The 21,709-nt window shown below is 38.9% G+C and overlaps 1 protein-coding gene across 8 annotated transcripts in view; it reads left to right on the forward strand.

The window, feature by feature from the left end:
• Positions 1-2,383: 2,383 nt before the first annotated feature.
• Positions 2,384-21,709, forward strand: part of BTBD3 (BTB domain containing 3) — a 33,938-nt gene continuing 14,612 nt past the window's right edge. For 6 of the 8 annotated variants that reach the window (XM_069496459.1, XM_069496465.1, XM_069496461.1 and 3 more), the window contains exon 1: positions 2,384-2,519. The gene's annotated coding sequence lies outside the window, so the exon portion shown is untranslated. Of the gene's footprint in view, positions 2,520-2,568; positions 2,658-21,709 lie in introns of those variants that run through there. The other 2 variants (XM_069496460.1, XM_069496462.1) reach the window with 1 other exon arrangement.

Raw genomic sequence — 21,709 nt, forward strand, 5'->3', positions numbered from 1 at the left:
AAAATTTCATTTATCTCTTAAATCTGTTTTTTACATATTTATTATCCAGTGAACTGAGAAAAATGCTTTCAAAGTGCCAATATCCACCCTCTCCTTTCTTTTGGTTTTTGTCTTCAGTGTTCATTCATAAGTAATAGTAGTTGCCATTTATTCAGACTCTACTACATACTGGGTGCTTTAACCATTTTTATTTAAGTTTTTACAACCTCAGAAGGTAAAAATTGTAATGCTTGTCTTCAGATAAGAAGTAATTTGTATATAACCTTTATAACCTTGTATTAGCCAGAGTTCTCCAGCGATACAGAGCCAACAGCATGGAGATACATATACGTATATTACAAATACATGTCAAAGAACAAAATTTCAACAAATTGAGTTTCAAAATCTGATTGGCTTTTATTAGTGACTCAGCCAGGTAGCATCCAGTTTACAATGTAGAAAGAAGCACCGATGAGCTAAACAGAGTGAGTGAGTTTTATAGGTAGGATAAAAAAAGAGGAAAGCAGGAATAAGAGACAAATAGAGGACTGGTAATTTTAAGATTACTTTCCTTATAGGGATATAAAGAAAATCTTGTTGGCTTAATGGTATTTGACTATCACCTTTCTCCTGCTTTCTCAGAAGGTCAGATCTCACGAGTAAACAACTCAGGTTGTGGTTTTATAACATGGAACTTTAGCACAAATTACTGCATTTTGAGCCCTTTTGCAGTTTTAGAGGTGAGAGAGAGAGAGAGGGAGATAGATAGTTATTGGGATTTATTTTAAGGAACTGGTTCACGTGATTGTGAGGACTTGTCAACTCCAAAATCTGCAGGGTAGGCGGTCAGGTTGTAGATCCGGGGAAGTGAACTTCTAAGGCTGGCTGCTGACATAATTCCTTCTTGCTTAGGGGAGGTCAGTCTTTTTCTATTAGGCCTTCAACTGGATGACTCTCACACACATTATGGAGATTAATCTGCTTTACTCAAAGTCTACTGATTTAAATATTAATCTCATCTAAAAATACTGTCACTGTAACATCTAGAATAATGTTTGACCAACTATCTGGGTACCGTGACCTGGCCACACTGACATTAATATAAAACTTAACCACCGTATAAAGTAAATATTACTATACTATGTTACAGATGAGCACAGGAAAGCTCAGTGATATGAAGTAACTTGGACAATATCAGTTTATTATGAGGCATCTGGATTTTATAAAAGGTGTTTTTGTTTTCCAGAGCCCAGTTGTCTTTCACTATTATACTGTCTCTCAAATTAATAGCTTTCCAGTTGAGCAGAAATATGTTTTTCCGGGGCCAAACTCACACTAAAAGAAGCATTTAGTGACGATAGCTATATTTTACAGTTCTAATTTATTCACTGATAAACATTTGCCAAAGGCGATGATCTCATCTAAAGAGGTCCGTGCCTGTCATGATAAACAGCTCTCCACAAGAGGCAGAGACAAAAGCTAGGGAGTCATCCTGTCCTTCACATTCTCTGGAAACTTTTCCATCCTTTCTCTTCTTAATGCCAACACTTGAAATTAGGACCCTACTACTTCTTACCTAGAACACATACTACAGCATTTCAAATCTCTACTCTTCACTTTATATTCCCAAATTCTGCATTTAATCAGGCTGCCACTGGCCTTCTTAATTACCCATTGAATAAATCTGAAGTACTGGGTAAGCATTAAAGATTATTTCTACAAGCTTCAACTTCCCCTCCACAGCCATTTTCACCTTCACTGAGAACAAAATACTTAGGTTAAACTTGTCCCCTGAAGGGTTCATGGGTTCACATATTCTTTGATCTTTTTTTTTTTTGCCACTTGTGCCTTTGTGTTCACCTTTCTCTCTAGGTGAACTCATTTATCTTCAGACTACAGCTCTGCCTATCCTTCGCTTCTCAACGAAGTTTTCATGATCACCCCAGCTAGCACCTCCTCTCCTTCCCCAAATCGCCCTAGAGTGTTGCAGTTTTAGGCACTTCGTGATCTCCATGTATGCACTGCCACCTGTTCAAGGAGAGGGCTGGAATCAGTGCCGAAACGGAGTCCTAAAGCCGGGTGCAATCGGTCCCCCACTACCAGAGGATGTCCTGTATCCTGCACCCTGGCCATGCCAACGTAGGTGCTCAATAAATGCTTAGTACATTGACAGCTGAATGAACCAGAGCAATGAACTGCATTTTGCGGGACAAGGGCGAAGGTGACTCCGAGTGAGAGAGCCCCTGGCCTCCTTCCACCGGTCCAGCGTCCCCGCCCACTTTTCACGCCGACCTTAGGACGGGGCAGACAGTGCGCATGCCCCGTATCCAGGGCCGCCTCTGGGCGCGCCGCTCCTGCCGCCCCGCCCCCTCCCGGTGCTCGGGCGCGCGCGCTCGCTCCCGAGGAGCGTGCCCTGCGTGCGGGTGCCCGCCGAGCCCGCCGGGCGCTGGATCCCCGAGTGCCCGGCCCGAACGTGAGGAGCGGGCACCGGGCAAGGCGGCGAGCGGCGGCCGCGCCTGAGGCAACGAGGAACGCGGGCGGTGAGTGAGGGCGCAGCGGGCGAGCGGACGGGTGCTTCCGCGCGTGCGCAGCGCGGAACCGCCGGGGCAGGGGCGCGCACCCTGCGGGCGGCCGGAGGGGCCCAGAGTGGCGGGGCCGGGCCGGGCCGGGGGCCTCGGGCCAGCCTTGGGCCCGGGGGTGCAGGGGCTCCCAGATCCCCAGCCTGGGCTCTAGAGGCGCTGGCCGGGCGGGCGGGCTTCCCGAGGGGCTCCCTGTGGGGCGTGTCAGGCCCGCGTGGAGGTCCTGGTGCCCGGGGCCGAGGGTCAGGGCCGCCTCGACTGAGGTACCCCGAGGAGGGGCTAGGCGAGCTCGCGCGGGCTCCGGCCGGCCGCACGGGCGCCCTCGGGGTGCGCGACCCCGGAGGTGGGGGAGGTCCAAGGAGGGGGCGCGGTCGGGGAGCCTCGGCGCCGAGCAGGTGGCGGGGGCCGCGCCCCTCTCCGGGCGAGGCGCCCGGTTGGAAACCGGAGCAAACTTCCCCCAAGTAACTTTATTGAAGCGCTGCCGGCGGGGTCGGGGGGGCGGGGTCCGGCCTGGGGGCTCTGGGGAAGGACGCGCCAGGCTTGCCCAGCCTGATCCCCGCAGGACCCCGGCGAGTGATGGTGGGCGATTGCGGGGTTCGGTTTCTTTCGGGTGCTGGAGTCCGTCCTCCAAGTTCTGAGTGGCTTTCGCGGCCCATTTGCTCTTAAAATAGATGTAGTAGAACTTTGGTGTTTCGGTAAGAAGGATGTTTGCTCTCTTGGGAAGAAAAGGCTTATGCTGCCTGGTGTTTTCAAAGAAAGTATTGTTAGGGCATGCTGGGGATTCCTATTTATCAAGCAGCCTATTGTCCTGTGTGTGCTTGGAGAAAGCTAGCTAATTCTATTATTAGTCTTTAAAAAAAGAGAAAGGGAGATAACTGTGCTTGTTCGTTTTTTTTTTTTTTTTTAAATACTCGCCGCCACCTCGCCAAATCCTCTAATACAGTTTTCCCAAACTTGGCTGCACAGAAGAGTCGCCGGGGAGTTTTTAAAACTCACCATGCTCAATCGCACACCAGACCAATTAAAATACAGTGTATTTTTTAAAGATCCCAAGGTGATTCCAATGTGCCGCCGAGTTTGGGAACCACGGGATTAGTATAAGGAAGTCAAGAGTTTAGTTTTACGAAGTAGTAGCAGTTTGTGATTGATGGGATGAAACTCTAGTTCATTTTCCCTAGACAAGAACTCACAAAGGGTGGTTTGTTTCCCTCCACGGAGGGAGGAGAGCATCTCTAGTGGTTCAAAGTTTAGCTGAACTATATATGACTCTAGCACACAGAACATTGTTCTGAGTGGTGGTTTGAATTTCTGTTGGGGTTACTAAGCCCGCCTTCACTGACCCTCTGCCACAGCCAGGGGGTTTCCCCTTTTTTTTAACCTTTCCTCAACTCCCCTCCAAACCTTCCACCCAGCTACCCTCTTTTAACCCTAACTTCTGGGAGGACTCCCCTTCCTCAAAAGTTAGTGGGCTTAAGGGGTTACTACAGGTTCCTGTAGCAACGAGTTCTCCAGGGGAAGTGGGCGGGTCCTCTTACCATTGGGTTTCTAAATAGGACTTTTCCTTTTTGGAAGATTTTGAATCGCCCTTTTTATTTCTTGGCCTCAGCGCAGGTAAGAGTGAGCTTTTACAATTCCAGGTTTTCTTTCTAAGATAATTACGGAATTATTTATTAATGGGATGGTAGCTACCAGCTGCTATGTTGGTTTTCTCTGTATATTCACTTTTTCTCAATCCCTGCACTGAGAACTTGATTAATAAAGTTCCAGCATGAAGTGGAAACAACTTTTTTTTTTCCCAACAGTTTTCCTTTGGGGCACCCAAACTTAAGAATTGTATGCACCATTTCTCTAAAGTCCTAAGACTTGTTTAAACATTTAAAAAGTGAAGTATAATCCTACATCTATGTGAAAAACTTTTGATAATTTGTGGCAAAAAGAATGCCATTACCAGCTTTTGAGTTATTTTGTTCCTAGAAAGTGCTTTGCTGGCATTCTTTACAAAAAGTTAAACCACTTATATTATACTTTAAAATAACAAAGGAAAGGCACAGTCTACACATTCACCCACTCCTTCCCTCCCCCAACACATCCAAAGATCAATTAAAAAAATTTTTTTTTTTTTTAGTGCTCAACACAGGTATTCTGTAGCCATCTAATTCCAGTTTGCCTTACAAGGAACTGTTGAAACGCTTCTGAATAACATATTGCAGAAAAATTTCATTTACATGTTTCAGGTTTTTTATTTTGTTTTTTGAAAGCTTTCAAATTTCACTATGTAAGTAATCAGAATTCAGTCAATTTCAAAATGACTTTAGGATTCCAATGATTTTGGGGTGTGTATTGGGAGTCCAAATGGTTTTAGTTCCAGAAATGCTGGGCTGCTAGGATAGTACTCTCTCAGTCTTCCTTTTTTCATTGCACATTTTAAAGTTACCATAAGCCTTTTCAGTTTAGTGTCTCTTTCAACCTAATTGTCTAGTAACAAATTCCTTGAAAGTGTGCAATTACTGATATCTTTTTTCAAATTAAGCAGCTATGATTGAGAATTCATATTGTTACTATAGTTTTTAAGTATTTAAAAATAAAATGTCTCTGTTGTAGACATTTTGGGAATTACTGAAAAAAGATTAATACAAATCACAGTCCATTCATCCAAAAATAAAGTAACTGTTTATTGGATGGTATACTTCTGTTTGGCCCTTTTTGTCTGCATGGGCATACTTTTAAACAAATTGGCGTTTTCATTTTATCTGTAGTTTTAAATACTGCCCTTTTACTTAATATTATATCATAGATATGTCCTCTGTCCTTAAATCCTTTGAAAATAGGGATTTTAATGATGAATTTGCCTAAGTTTACTTAACTAGTTTTCCATTGTTTGGCATATTTCCATTTTTAGTGGTTGAGAATATGTGTACTCTCTGGTTGGAAATCATAGCTTGCAACCTTGCTTCCTAAGTGATTTAATTACCTAATTCTTTAATTGCATTTTCTTGGAATAAGGGTAATGGTGCCTGCACCACAGAGTTTTTGTGAGGTGGAATGAACCAAATAGAGGAAAACCGACAGGGCCTCCTGGCAAAGGATGTAGGCTCAGTAAGTAGTAGCAGACATACAGGCAGAGCTGAAGGTTTAAATATTTCTGAATTACTTAGGCTAGATTTATGGCAGTAGAATTCTGGGGCAGAAGTGAACTCTTAAGACTCCTGAGGCTTGTTGCCAATTTGTTTATGCCACAACACATTCCCTTACCGACTGCATGGTCTCCCTGTGGAGTGTCAGCATTCCAGTATTTAATCTTTCTTGATTGTCTATAAAACTGTCATTTTAATTATATTTTTTGTCACACTGTTCTTTAAAAAAATCATAATATACTCACCTGTCCTTTCAGATAAAGATTATTATATTTAAATTAATACATGCACATTTTTAAAACTCTAAGAGGCTTATTGTAAAATAAGTGGTCTCCCATGCCTTCCCTCCAAGTCCCCTGAGTCTCTCTCCCCAGTGGCAGCCACTTTTGACTGTTTACTGTTTCTCCTGAGTTTTTCACTAGGGCCATTTGTAAAGTCTTTCTTCTTGGGCTGGTCAGAGAGTGGTGGTCCAGTGTTCTGCTTTGAGGGAAGAGTATAGCTTCCAGTGTTCATGGAGGAATCTGGCTGTGGTCTCAGCATGTTGCAGGAGAAGAAGGGGGAGCCTTCTCCAAATGACTGACCCAGAGACCAGGTGAGGGAGAAGACGAGCATTTATTCACCAGTGAGGCTCAGAGAACAGGGTCCAAATTCTGAGCCCTGAACAAAGAGTGTAACAGTCCTTTATACATTTTTAGGAAGGGTCAGGGTCACAGCTACAATGTAGTTATCTCTATTCCTAGTGGGGACAGGGTCATGGGCAGTGGTCAGGCATGCATGTGGGCTTTGAGTTCTTATCTTTTTGGTGTAGGCCTGCTCTTTGCAAGTGAGTAAGTTACAGAAGTCTTAAAGCAAGTTAGCAGTTTTATAATATAGATCCCTTAGCAGCTTTTACAACTTTACAACTTTAGTCCCTGGTGCAGAAATTCTCGCAGAATTTCTTCCTGTTTCCACTGTAGTTCTTTAAGTCTTCAGGTCTCTGTCTTTTGGAAAGATCTCTTGCTGTCACTTTAGTGGGGTTTAGGGAAAGGGTGTAATGGAACATATATGTTAAATCTGCCATCTTAATCTGGAAGACTTGGAAGATGAATCCTTAGAACTAAAAAATACTGGATCATGTTGTATTTTGTTTCCTTGGCAAGGACTGCCATCAGTAGAGTAATCAGTGTTTCTGTTAAGGGACAGGAAAGATTATTCAGACCTTTTATCTCTCTCAGCAGAGTTATTTTCTTCATCTGAGTTCTAATATTTTCTGTTAGGGTTCTGCTTAGGTAATGTTTTTGTTGATTTTGTGATGGATTCTTCAAATTGTCTATTGCTGGTCTAAGATGGTTGTTGATTTTTGTGCATGTATTTTATGGCTGGCTTATATGCTAACAGCTTTGCAGTTTATTCTCTTAGGTTTCTTATTTGTATTATCAATTGCAGATAATGATACTTTTCTAATAATTATACCTTTTATTTTGGTTTTATAGCAGGTTGCACTACAGTTAACATTCTGGAACATTATAAAATGCTTCTGGAACATTATCAAATAGTAATAGTGATAATGTACAACTCTTTATTTTAATAGAAAAATAGTAATAGAAATAGCCAATAGAAAACACTGTTGGCTTTTTGGTTTATCATAATTCTCCATCAGAACAAAGGAAATCTATGCTTTTTACTTCCAGTTTACCTAAAGGTATTTTTATTTTTTTAAGGGATGGGAATTGAATATTAGCAGATGACCATTAGCGTCTGTGGTTTATCACTGTTATTTGTCAGCAAGTCTACTGATTTGATAGTAAATTGGATCAAACCCTTCCTTGTGGATAATTCTTTAGAAAAACAAATTGAATTCATGAGAAGATTGAAACATAACGTTATATTCAGTGCATGATCATGTCTTCTTGAGTTGGGTAGAAGGTAGTCACCAGAGCTTTTTCCCAAGCAAATATTCCAAGTCGTTAAATATAAGCCAGTTCTTATCTTTACCTGTAGGCAGCATTTGATATAATGGGTCCTTTCTTGATATGCCTTCTTCATTTGATTCTTAAGGACACTGCATTCTCCTGCCTTTCCTTCTAATACCATTGGCCCACTGGTTTCTTCTGTACACTTGTTTTTAAATTTGTGCTGGTTTTCACTTCTCATCAACCTGTTAATTTAGAATGTGCCAAGGTTCAGTTCTTGTAGGCTTATTGTCACAAATAGTCACAGGAGTTTAGTAAAATACCATGTAGCTGCTTAAGGATCCCAAGTGTATGTTTCCACATCGGACAGCTCCAACTACTATTTTGACTTCTTAACTTGACTATTTTGACTTCCTAACTTGACTATGTGAAAGACTCCTCAATCTTAATAGGGCCCAAACTGAATTTCTTATCTTCCTCTGCAAACCTGCTCCACCTGCAGCCTGCCCCAATTTGGTGCATAGCAGCTCAGTTTTTCAAATTATTTAAGCCAAAAAACTTGGAGTCATGCTGACTCTTTTTTTTTTTTTTTTTTTTTTTTAATCCCATGCTATCCATGTCCAGCTTGTCAGCAAATCTTGCTGCTCTATCTGCAAAATGTATCCAGAATTCGGAGTTTAACCACTTTTCCCATCTCTGCTATCAGGGTTTTTGTCCAAGTCTCCAGCATCTCTTGCCTGGATTATTGCCATGGCCTCCAAACAAATAACTGGTCTCATTTCTCCTTCCCTGGCTTCTCCTTTTTTAAATCAACATAACAGCAGAGTGATCTTTTTAAAATATAAGTCAAATTATGCTTAAAACCTTCCAGTGGCCCATGTCACTCAGAGTAAAGGCCAGATTCCTTATAATGATTGACAAAATTCTACACAACCTGGTTCCCGCTAACTCTGATTTCTTCTCTGACTTCTCTCCCTCTTGTGCTTCACACTCTAGCCATCCTCACCTCCTTGCTGATCTTTGAACACAGCAGGCACATTCTCACCTTAGGTCTTTGCTCTGAATTTTCCCTCCTCACCTCCCAGATATGGCCATCACCCTTACCTCCTTCAGGTTCTCATTAAAATAACATCTTGTGAGTGAGGTCTGCTCTATAAATACAAGACACACCCCATATCCCTCTTGCAGTGCTCTACATTTTCTTTTTCCATAGCATCTATTACCTTTTAAATTGCTGTATATTTATTTTATTTTTTTGTGAATTGCCTTTCTTCCCCACCCCTGCTGTAAGCTCCGTGAGGACAAGTGTTTTATGTGGGTTTATTAATGTGTTCCAAGTGCCTAGCACATAGAAAGTGCTCAGTAAATATTTTTTGAATGAATGACTTCTCCATTTTTTTTTTTACCTAATTTCTCATAAAGCAGCATATGCATAGTTCTTTGGTATTTGTGGATCTAACATTGTTGATTTAGCATCTCACCAGCAAAGGAGAAGTTCTAGAACATGTGTAATTTAGGATAGAGATAATGCAGAGACTGGTTGTGAGGATTAAATAGGGTACTGTCTGTAAAGTACTAAACTCTGCTAATGTGTAGGACCAGGCCACTTAACTGACAAAAAAGCCTGGTCAGCTGCCTTGATTCACATCTGAATAATGTGAATTGTATTTGAGAATCTGCTGTCTTTGGATTTCAGTTTTTAACCAAGGGTAGGCAATGGCATCAGCCTGGAGATTTTAGAAACATGCCTGGGTTCCCTGGTAAATATCAGTAATGTACTGTATTGCATTTTATTCTTTAATTGATCTGCAAGTGTTTGTCTCTTAAAATGGACTATAATCTTTTGTTTCCCCCTTTTTAATGCTTTCATGCTGTTCTGGACATTTTTCACGCCCCCTTTAAGACTTTTTTCCTCTGAGGTTGTTGCTGAAATCACTTCTATAAGGTGATTTTGAAACCCTCCAGAGCCACACAGAGGCACATATTTGAACGTGATACTAAATCCACAAAATCAAAGGATCTCAGTTTTTTACCTTCCGTTTCCTAGACAAGAGAACATTGCAGTCATCACTACAGCAATCATTATAGCAGTTAAAGTTTTGCTTACTGTGTTTGTAGGCTCCTGTTGTGTCCTTTAAATCCAAGGATATCTCAAAAATATCAGACTCCTTTTCCTTCTCTTTCTTTTTTAATAGAGCAAGAATATTTGTACGATTGGTACTGTTGCAATTGCTGTGTAAATAAGCGGTGTGATTTGTAAGAAAAAAGATTATTTTAGAGACTATTTAAGGAACTGAAGAATAGACAATACACAAAAACATGTGTATCTTTAGAAATGCATAAACCCAATAGTTGTTACCTAAACACAAAATGTGAAAATTTCTTCAATTTTATCTTTTTTTCTCAATATGTAGCTAGTTTCTTATGTATATTTTATCTCTACTTAATTTTTCTGTGATAGTATAGGAGCAAGAACAGTTCCATATTTAATTAGAGGGTGTAAACATTTTTGTCATGATTACCACACACATTAGAAATAAAATTTCACAAAGCACTATTATTCTGAATGCATCTATCTGATGAATTTGCCTTGTCTTTGAAAATCTGATTAGATCTGCCTTCATTCAAAAGAATGAAGACTCATTCTTTTGAAAATAGCACTGTTAGAGATTTATTTTATATTGAACCCTAAACAGTCAGTACTACTGACCAAGGCTGAGTGGCAAGCACTGACCTACCTACCTTTCTGATGATAAATCACATTTCCCTCAATTTAGGACATTAATGGATAGCTTAGTTGGAAAACACACTTTGTTTTAAAGTTCTGCATCTGTGTTAGAGACTCCTGTATTTGCTGCCTTTGTGAAAGTTTTTGGTTTTTTTTAAATTACCAACTCATTTCATCTACTTCTCTAGTTTTTTGTTTTTTGAACGTGGTGGTCTTACTTACCCAGCACCAGCAAACATAACTACTCTTTAGTGAGGGACTAATTTTGACCCTCAGCTACTATATACTTTAGGTCTCTGTGGATAGAGAAGGGCTTATAATATAGACTGCTACCTATTTTCATAAGCTTTGCTCATGGAAAATATAATGAAAAAGTCAAGTGTAATGAAGTCGAACAACATTTAATGTGTTGCTGGGGAATGATGTACATTGCTAGAAAACCCAGAAATTGATAAAATGTTTGATGATTGGGGTTACATCAGGCAATTCTTTCCAAAATAACCTTATTGTTGACATTAAAAATGGTGAGAAGTACCTGCTGGAGCTCAGGATGCAGGTTCAGCCTCCAAGCAGCTATTGCTCTCTGTTGCTGTCTCTTGCACAGCCCTTGCCCCTTCCCCACAAAAGTAGATGACAATTCTGGCTGTCATTGGTGCATCCCGGAATGCTCCCTCCCTTCCTGTGGTTTCTTCTCTTGCCCTTTCCTATGGCTTTGAGAGAGAGGATGAGTAAGTGCTTGAAGCCAGAGCCCATCTGTTCAAGAGTGGGCTGTCATCTGAATGTGGTCAGCAGTGGAGGGAGTGTGGTTAAGGGTGCACATGTGCAGTAACTTTTGATGCCCATGTAGCCACAGGGCAGACTTCCCCACCCTTCCCTGGATGACTTAAACACATATTTAATAAATGCTGTATAACTTCTTTATTTAAATTAGTAGATTTTCTAGTTAATGCCATTCAATAAGTATTTCTGTGGGATTGGCCCATGCTTAATTTTGGGTTACTTTATTAGCTACTTTCTCTTATAAGTGATGTGAAAGTCTCCCCAAAATGCCAAAATTAATCCTGAACTCCTAGCTAGCAAACAGCTCCTGACATGTACTTAAGATCACCACCAGGCAGTGATGTATTTGACCAGGTAGGTATTGATTAGAGATGTCAATGTATAGTGTTTGGGTTGGGTTATAGGAAAATGGGATGCCCAAGATCAGGACAACCTGTATTTTGATTTTACAGTTATTTTATAATATTACATAGTTATGGAGTATGGAGTAGTTACGAGGATAGAATCCTACTAAAATGTACAACCTCTAGATTTTTTTTTAAGAATGAAGCCGAAGAAGTGTTCCAACACTAGCTGTTTAGTAGAAGACGACAGTTGACTCTTGAACTACTAGGAGACTAGAGTTAGTGACACCCCCACCCCCAACACAGAGTTGAAAATCTATGTATAACTTTTGACTCACCAAAAACTTTAAAAACTTAACTACTAATAGTGTATTGTTGACTGGAAGCCTTACCGATAACATAAGCAGTAAATTAGCATATATTTTATATGTTGTATCTATTATATACTATATTCTTACAATAAAGTACGCTAGAGCAAAGAAAATGTAATTATTAATAAGACCACCATAAGGAAGAAAAATATATTTATGGTATTATACTGTATTTATCTATACCATAAATTTATGTCATCTGTTTACAAGATGACTCGTCTGTCTAAAGCGGAGGGCAACTGCAGCTTCAGTCCTCAATGTACACGTACATATCAAGCAATTCAGCTTTTTCTTGTAATGTCATGACTTTTCTCTGCTTTTTGGGAGAACTCCCAGCATCACTAGTGGCACTTTGTATGGATCCCCTGGTGTTATTCAGGGTTTACAGTATTACACTAAACATGATGAAAAATATGCGAGAACCATGAGAGATCCCATTTTATTGCGATACATAATTTACTGGAGAGATGAAATGCTCATGCAGAGATGATTAGGGTCACATGACGTTTTAGGTGCATACAAAATTTGAGTTCACTACAGTAGCAACAGGAGGTGGCTATGAAATTATTACAGTAGTGCAGTGTATACTATTAATTTTATGCATTTATGATTTAATGCATCATTATGTTTGCATACATTTCTCTGGACTGTAAATGTCACTAAAGTCTGCATGTGTGTAAGTTTTGATAATTTTTAACTTTTAATAATAGATTTATGTATATTCTATGGTAGTAAATGGTAAAATAGACTATATGCATTTATGACATACCTAATTTAAAAAAAAAATTTAGATGTTTCTTTCTAGGCTGTGCAGTTAGTCATCTGTATGTTTTTCAAATTGTTGCAAATCTTCAAAAAAATTTCCAGTGTATTCATTAAAAAAATCTGCATGTAAGTGGACCCATGCAATTCAAACCCATGTAGTTCAGTGATCAACTGCATTTTTAAATGAAAAGTTACTACTGGTAGATTAAATATTTCTTTTGGACTTTTGAAAAGACCCAACCTAAACTTTATTTCCAACAAACTGTTATCTTCTATTTAGTATGTAGGAAGATTTTTATATTGTATAGCATCAGATACCATACTATTTAGCTATGGTATAATATTAAAATGGCACTGTGGAAGAGACATATTCTGCCTAATATGTGTCTTTTTAAATGAAAGAAAAAAGTGAACAACAACTTGTCTTAAATGTTGGCAGCCATGCTTCCTTAGGTTGCTGTCCCTAATTCTCCTAAGGAAGTGTGATACAGGAAAAGTTTCTAGGGATATTTGTCTACTTCAAAGCTGATTTAAAATTGTTTTCTTAAGGTCTTCAAAGAGGGTGTTAATAATGATCTTATACCCTCTATTTTGTGAATTTTCTGAGGTTGGGTCAATGCCAAGATGCCAAACAATGCCATAGAACAAACAAACAGAATAGTAGCTCCTTGACTGCTATTAATTTTTGTGTTAAAGATTGTTGTCTTTCTCTTGTGTCCTCCATTCTGTCTACAATGTGGAAAAAAATATTTTGGTATGAATGGTTGAGAATTATGCTCTGAGAATTAGTTATGTTATAGGAGAGTGAAATGAAAAAGCAGGTGTATGTGAAAATCTGGCCCTGATCATGTAGAGTTGCTTAAGAATCTTTTTGTTAATAACCTCTAGTGGCTTACCATCACGTTTGCAATAAAATCCAATCTCCTTATGAAGCTGAGAGTCAGTGGATCTTAAACCTTTTTATCCCGGGACCCTTTTGTACTCTTAATTATTTTGAAAAGCCCAGAAAACTTGCTCAATATCATATCTGTGATATTCACTGGAATAGAAATTGAAACAGAAAAATTTTAAATACTAATTTAAAAATAAATGTTTTGATTGAAGCATATGAGGAAAATCTGGCCTGACGTAGATGTGTAGCTGAAAAAGAATGGAATATTTAGTAGCATTTTCAGATAATAGTCCATATTTGATACCTCATCAAAACTTGCTAAGTGGTAGTTTCTTAAAGGTTAATTGCCATCTGGAATCTAAAGCCGTATCAGTGAACTTTTTTGTTTTGTTATCCTCAGAATCCATTGGTCTGTCCTGTACTTTGAATGGATCTTTTACCCATGCATGATTCTGTACTGTAATTGCATTGTTATTATACAACATTGATTCATTGAGTTATGAAAATCTTTCAAATGTTGGCAAATTCATTATATAACATCAAAAAGTCATATTCATTTAATACCACTACTTTTATCAGAACAGTCTTTTAAATATTAGGAAGCTGTCAGGCTCATGGTGGCTTTATCAGGGTTTCCAAATTTTGATTTTTGCTTTAATTTTACCATCAGCAATAAATACTCAGTTTTTCTCGAAGTGACAGGCTCACTTCATTTTTGAGAAAATGTCTGCCAGATACCCATGTGAATAAGCATACTTTGCTTATTCTCTCAAATAACAATGATGTTTCAAGGAAAAAAAACACTGGTTTGATTTGTAACACAGTTGCACAAGTGCTTTTTCTCAAAGCAGCTGTTCTATTTCAATTTCATCAGAAATGCTTTATGCATATTTCCCATTTTATGATGCAGAATATTAAAAAGATGTGTACTCAAGGGTCCAGGTTTAATAAAATGAATAATTTTTACTGTTGGATTTCCGAGAGATTCTCCATGAACCAGTACATTGATTATAGCAAAGAAATGCACAATAGCTAATTCGCATTCATCCAGGCTGTTTCACCACTATGCCTTAACTCCACGATTATTCAGGTGTGTAGAGGAGGAGGAATGGGAGGAGAGTCAGGCGACTTGACAGGTCCTTAGCACATGTTCCCTTCTGCTGCTCAGGGTCCACTGGCGTGACCTCCAAACAGCTTAGGAACCAGCACCAGTAGTAAAAAGAAAAGTCCCACAGCAAGGCTGTGGAGCAGTTTTTATGTTTCAGAGTTCCTGGAGAAAACTCTCTTTTCTGTTTGGAGCAAAACCCATAAGGGTTTTTGGTTATGCATTACCACTACCAGATGTTGCTGGGAGTTTCCGGAGGGATTCAGTCTCTTATGCCTACTTCAGATACTTTCTTAACCAGTGCAATTCAGAACTGCTTAAAATGCATGATACTTTTAAGTCATACACGCATTGAACAGGCGCACACAGAATGTATAATATTTACCTCATCCCACGTTCCAGGAAATACACTTTTATAGCTAGTTGAACGTGTTACTTGAAAATTCAAGCAGCTTTAATTTTGTTTTTTGTCAACACGAAACTCAAACTATGACTTTAAAAGAGTTTGTTTACATTTTCAGCACTACAAATGGTTTTTAAAAATCATTGCTGGTGGTAAAAGTTTGCTTTCACAAACATACCAACTCAGCAGGAGACTTTCCAGCTGTGGCTAAAATATTCAGCTTTTCTACTATTGATACTATTCATTCCCATTTATTGTTACTCCAATATTGTAAGGGAATACATAGACAGAAGTTGAGAATTCTTTATTTTTTGAAAAAATCAGACACCTGATTACTTCACACTCTAGTTCTTAGTAAAGTAAGACACACAGATGCACGCGTGGAAGCAGTACACTTTTCCACTCACGCTCCTGCTCTGTAGTAATCTGAAATGAGACGCCGCCCATCCTAGCAGTGTGGTTTGTTGGCAGGGGAGGCCCTGTACACATAGGCTTGTTTTATTACTTTGTTTGAAGATTGGGTGTGTCTAATGTAGTGGAAATTCATCGATTCACTGTTAAGTACAGACTAAACATATTTCAGAGCCACATACGAAGTCTTTTTAATTATCTTTTTTTAGGATTATTCATATGACTGTTTTCCTCCTTTCATGAGAATTACTGAGAATTTATCATCCTTTCCAGTTCATTAAATCAGTAAAATTCTTTACTAGCACTATAAATAAATATGCCAGACCATGAATTCAGGCTGGTTGATAAAGGCAGCTTTGTCCTGGTAACCAATTCTTGTTCCTGGTTAACTCGCACTTTTCTGTGAATATCTATATTATGTTACATTTTAGCCTTCTAATGAATCAAAGCCTTACTTTGAGCATGTAAGGACTCGCTTTGAGTTGAGCTTTAGTATTTTCAGTTGTATTAGCTGCAAGATGAGTGTAGTATTATAACATTACATTTGTGCTTAGACATGTTCAGGAGAGCCCCAGGACACATTTAATAGGTGTGTAGGTTCTTTGCCACTCCACCTTGTCTAACCTTGCGTCTCGGACAACTAGAAACATCAAATAGTCTTGGACCATTTTTATTTAGGGCCAGTTGTGCTCCACAGATGCAATTTAGAGTGCTATTCATAATTGGACTTGGAAGTGTTGGGCTTGAACCTCCCTCTTTTGTAACCATTGAAAACCACACGTGTGGGTTTGGCACTGCTAGCTCTTGTTGGAGATAGGGACATGCAGTCATCAGAGAAAGCACACTCTATCTGGCGACTTAAGGCAAGATAAAATGTGAGAAAGTACTGCAGTTGGGCATGAAGACTCTGGAATTGTTACCAGCATGGGTCCTTGGGCTTTCTGTGCAATAGAAATTAAGAGGCCTAACGGGGGTCACAAGCAAGCCTTTATTAGGGCTCATGTTTGAGCACAAGGGGGACAACACAAAGGAAAAGTCCTCAGGCTGGCTCCTGAGGGGAATTTGGAGAGAGTTTTAAAGAGGTGTGGTTGGGAAAAGGGTGTCATGTAAGCATGTAGAAGTGCACACGTTTCTTAATGCATCCCCTGTCTCATTAGCATGTTAAATCTCCACCCAGGGGTGTGATTTTTAGCATTAAAACGAGATTATAATGAGGAAAAGTCAAGGTAAGGTCAGTGTGGGGGGGGTCTGTTCTGGCTTGAGGCAGTCAGGTCTGGATAGGTCTGGTTCTTTTGCAGCCAGGTGCCATGTCAGGCTATGTCAGTATTTTGCTTCAGTGGCCCTGAAAAACATAACTCACAAGGCAAACAGTTAGGCCCCTCTCCTTATCTGGGTATGGGCTGGATTTCAGTGGCTAGGAAGCCCTTTGAATTAGGCTGGGTCATGCTGTCCTATGTTATTTCCCTTGGTCAGAAGGTAGGTTCGCGTCCTGTCCATGTACTGTCTGAGAAGCAACAGGGAAACTTCCTTGCTGAGGTGTTCTTTGGACTGCACTTTGAAGAATGGGTAGGCTTTTGTTGGTAGGTAGGGAAGAAAGGACAGTAAGGATGGCAGGAAGCAATGGACCCATTTGTAGTGTGGTGTGGGAATAGTCTTATTTGCAGGGTGGGTGAATGAAGAAGACGAGTCAGTCAGAGAAGCTAATGGTGAGTTGGAGCCAGGTCATGGAGATCTGAAATGCGTTGTGAGCCATGTACCTTCTTCTCACTGAGAAAGGTGAGACACGATTTCTTCTCTTCTTCCTGGACAGCTGCTCATTTGCACTCCTGGCATGCAGGAGAGACTTTTCCTCAATTCACATGATAGCCCCTTGGGAAGAATATTACATAGCATAGTTAAGATTTGACCACATGCCACTTAAATACCTCTTTTCATCTCCTTTTTGATGTTATATTTTAAATTTTACAAGAGAGTGTTACTTTAAGCAATTACTGACATCAACCAGGTCTCCTATACTGAACTCTGAGTAGAAATCCTGGCATCCCCACAGCTCACTGGGAAAATCCTTATGCAGAGAGACCTGACTCAGATGTAAATTTTGATTTCTGCTCTTCTTGGTTTGGCTCCAGTCATCATCATCATTACCAGGTATCTTATCTGAGTTCATGTCACTGTTAACTGTGGTGGAATGGTTGCTTCTCTATGTTACTAAAAGAAAAAAATGAAGATACTGACAGTTAAGTTGCCACTCTTTGAGGATGTGTTTTGACTTTAATACTTTTAATCTGTTCATTATAGTTGAGGCCCCTATGTAAATGCTGTCCACCTATTGTTATATGATGCAGTGATTGGGGAAACCCAAATCTAAGAACATATTTCCATGAATGGTCCTTACTTTCTAAATGAGACTTACTTAAGCATTATTTTATGAGCAATTAGATTATTTCACTTCTGTACCTCTGGGCTGTTGAAGTACTGATCTACTTATATAGTTGCTTTTAATTAAAAAAAAGACTTGCTGAATATATTATTAGAATTGAATTTTTATTTGAAATACCCTGTTTTCTTAGATCTGACACATGAGATCAAGCTAAGTATAGAACCTCCTCGACTTTTATTCTGATTACAACAGCATGAGAGATGGAAACAGCAAAGGAGTATTTTGTCAGTGCCAAATTATTTTCTGCAGCTAATGGAGGGAGTCTCTGAATGTTACTTGGTGTTGATATAGTTAAGGTTATGCCAACATTTATAGTACACTGTGCCTTTATATTGTGTCCTTCATAAAAATTGCCAGGGATTGTATACTTTCAAGCTAATTAAAAGCAGCAAAAAACATATTTTTAAATTTGGTCTTAAAATGGAACAGATTTTACTTTGAGTTTTTGCCAGAAGCTGGTTTCTATAATAACCCTCTGTCACAGGCTTCTATTATAATTCTACTTGAGTTTTTTGTTAAAGAATATTATTGTTACTCGTTTTAGAAGTGTATGTGCCTTTTTCATTTTCATTTGGTGGTATGTTAGAAATTGAGTGAAGGTGCCTTGTAACTTCACAGGTGCTTGTGCTTTCCCACAGCAGAATTTCTCAGGCTTTGCTCAGTGTAGCAAACCTCTAGTGTTAGATTTTGTGTTGTTTGCCTAAAATAACAATTTCATTTTAGTCACATACATTGTAAAAATGAAGGAAGGTATTTCATTAAATAGGAATTAATTGAGACTCGTTTGACATGTGTATAACGATGGTCAAAATGTGTGAAATTGTAAATGGTTTTTTCTATGTGGTTTTGTTTAAAAAGAAAAAAAGACTCGAAAATTTTTTTCTGGCCTTGCCTTTCCCAGTCCTGCCCTGTTCATTTTACAGTGAGCATAATTTATGATCTAAGATAATTTATATCATTCAGATGTTATAGTGGTGGTAGGAGGGAGGCAGCAAATTGAACTTTAGGAGAGCATTTATTTCTAAGCACCCTCGAGTATAGCATACATTTAGGTGACTTGTATTTGGGAATCTGTTTGTATTTCTTGTAGAGACTTTTCACTAAGAGTTGTGGCTATTGGGGAAATTTGGCTGTGACACTTGGAACTACACTAATAATAATCAGGACTGATATAGAATATCTAGTGGTTTGGGAGTTGTCTGGATTCTTTCTTCCCATTCCATGTGCTCATTGGAAAAGGTGACTTTCCCAAATAGAGCAAGATGTTCTTTGATTAAGTATATAAGTGAGAGGGGCTTTGGACTTTAAATGATTCGATTGGGGAGATGTTCTTGGCAATTATCTTCCTAATATCAGAAAAAGATATATCACCAGCCAAAGTAAAAAAAAAAAAGAAAAAAAAATTGGAAACATCTTTTTTTCTTTGACGAAAACACATTATTTTCCTCCTCTGTCATCCAAAGCCAACAAATAACCTGGAGAAAGCCACAGCAATAATTGGGCAAGATTGTTCCATTCCAGTATTTCCAGTAGGGTTAAAGTACCCTGTTGGCACCGCCCCCCGCCTTCCAGCTTTTTCATAATAGAGCTCTGGAGCGTTGTTTTTACTTTTCTTTGGGTAAAACTGTTTTCAGGTACCTAGAAGAAAGTCTCTCACATGAGGGCTGTTTGGAAATTATCCAGCCATAATTTTCATAAGTTTTCGTATTAATAGCTGGATACTTTCTGGACAGCCCTTGTATAATGGGATCATTATATTATGATAGTGTTTCTCTCTCTTAAACTAACATTTTAATATAGATTCTATTTGTTGGAAAGTAAGCAATAACTACTAAGGAATCATTTAGCTCCAGGTTCAACCTATGTATAAAGTTGTTGTAAGTTAATAAATCTTTGATTGATTGATAAAATATCTTTAGCAAATATTACCCAGAGAGTTACAGGCTTCTAATCAGTTTTATGTATATTTTATGTACAGTTTTATGTACAGTTGTGCATCATGAGAAAATATTGGAAATGCGTTGTATTAATGCTGTAACTCTTACCAGTCCTAGCAATGCAAATTCTCATTTTGAGATTTCCATCTAGATATTCTACCATATCAACGGTTGTCATAGTAGCAGTCTCAATTGAGAATTGTGATTATATACTTTATCAAATGACTATTTGATGAAAGCTCAATTATTCTAATGTAGTTCAGCCAGAATTCTGAGCCATCATCTTGCCTGGTTAAGGGAATAATTAACCAACCTAAAGAAGAAATTCCTTTCTTTCTGTTGAATTACACAGATTTTACCTTATTGCACTGACTGTAAGGTGCCATCAGTTGTAAGACATGCATGCCATTACCTTATGTACCACTAAGAAAGAAAAAAAAAAGCCTAATAGTTATGCTCATGAGACACCATCAATTAAAAGATACAGTCCAGTTTCAGAGATGTTAAAATGTAGGGAAGGAGAAGGAATTTTCGTCAATAAAATACAGCACATAAATATACTCACAGAGTTTTAGTTGAGTATTGGTCATAATCATTATTAAAATGTAAAGAAAACTATATTAAATAAATCACTATTTCTGCCAAACATTATACAAATTCTTTAATCCCAGAAACCTAGAATTGGAAAAGATAGGAGATCTTGTAGTCAATACTGATACATTAGGACATTTATGAGATCATCCAAAGTATGTAAAAATTAGCAATTGATTGCCTCTTTTACCAAAGTATTGTAAACTTTGCAGAAGAAATTATAGTAGTATTCCTTTCGATAGAGGTCTTTAGAGTATCTCATGATAAATTTTATATACCCCTTTTCAAGATCACTTCACTTAATGTTTGAAAGGGAATAATTTGAGATTTAGGTGAGTTTAGTATTACAAACAAGGTGCACACTGACACTGAGACACAGTATGTTTAAGAGCTGTAATCGTCAAATATCATGTTAAATGCCATATGGAATTTTAAAAAGAGTCATTGTTCCTGTCTTCTGAGAGTTGTCACATTCTACCTTTTGGGTATTCTTTTTTATTTTTATTTTTTTTCCAAATTTAAAGTATAGTTCAAGGTTAACTGGCTCTGTGTGGTAAAAAGATGACTTAGAACTTATGAGCTTTATTTTTCTAAATAGCACTGAGGTATGCCTTTCTCATATGCTTGCCTTAGTTATCACCTTTGTTGCTATAATTCAAACTGTGTTATTATTGAGAGAGGCCAAAACGAATTGCTAGTATAGACATTGCTGGGTGGACTAAGTGAACTACTTGCAGCTTCTGGTTCTCTCAGGAGGTGGGTACAGCCGGCCATCAGCCAGCAGGTGGCCTCATGGAGGTTTGAAGTCCACAGTAGACACCCAGCCTACAGTGTGGGTTCCAAGTGCAGATTTGGAACTAATGCTGCAGGATTTGGACACTGGATGTGGACCTGATCCACACGGACACAGCTTGAATCTTGATTATTGTTGAACCTTACCTGCAAAATCAGAGAAGATTCACAGCAACCTGGGACCTGCTTGGCCAAACATGTGGGGCTAGAGCAAGCCTGCAGATGGGATGAAACGTCAGTAGTTGTGCAGCCTGAAAGAGTGCAAGGAGAGGAAGCCAGATTAATCTTTGGGTTTTTGTCTTTGGGTTGACTGAATCACAAAGGATGTTTCCTGCAGTGGGTACAATTGCTACCAATAGTGGCAGCTTACTTTGTAGAGTGTTTTCAGTTCATCAAAGTGCTTTCACAAATACATAATAATCTTGTCTTCATAATAAACCTGGGGGTGGGAGAATGGGTTAATAATCCCATTTGGCAGATGAGGAAAGTGAGGCTCACAGATACTAAGTAACTAATCTTAAGTTCACTTGTTACTGGCTCTTGCTTTTTTCATTATACCATGCTGC

The sequence above is a fragment of the Eulemur rufifrons genome, chromosome 20, assembly GCF_041146395.1.
Source record: "Eulemur rufifrons isolate Redbay chromosome 20, OSU_ERuf_1, whole genome shotgun sequence".
NCBI lineage: Eukaryota > Metazoa > Chordata > Mammalia > Primates > Lemuridae > Eulemur > Eulemur rufifrons.